Raw genomic sequence first — 380 nt, 5'->3', positions numbered from 1 at the left:
ATGACGGAGTGAGCTCCCGTCTCTAGTTCCAGCTCCTGCCAACCTAGCAGTTCGAAAGCAAGAAATTGCAAGTAGATAAATAGGTACCACTTCGGGGGGGAGGTAACAGCGTTCCGTGCGCCTTGGTGTTTAGTCATGCCGGCCACATGACCACGGAAACGTCTTCGGACAGCGCTGGCTCTTCGGCTTTGAAACGGAGATGAGCACCGCAACCCTAGAGTCGGATTCGACTGGCTTTCGAGCAAGGGAACCTTTACCTTTAATCATACTACTGCATATTCCCCAGATGCTGTGGAGTCAGCAAGCTATCGTGCCACAGGCTCCACCTTCCAAAGTGACCATTTTCTCCAGAGGAGCTGATCTGTTGTCGGGAGATCAGT

Source organism: Gekko japonicus, unplaced genomic scaffold (genome assembly GCF_001447785.1).
Source record: "Gekko japonicus isolate JY-2015 unplaced genomic scaffold, Gekko_japonicus_V1.1 scaffold1716, whole genome shotgun sequence".
In the NCBI taxonomy this organism is placed as follows: domain Eukaryota; kingdom Metazoa; phylum Chordata; class Lepidosauria; order Squamata; family Gekkonidae; genus Gekko; species Gekko japonicus.
Note: the sequence above shows the minus strand (reverse complement) of the source record.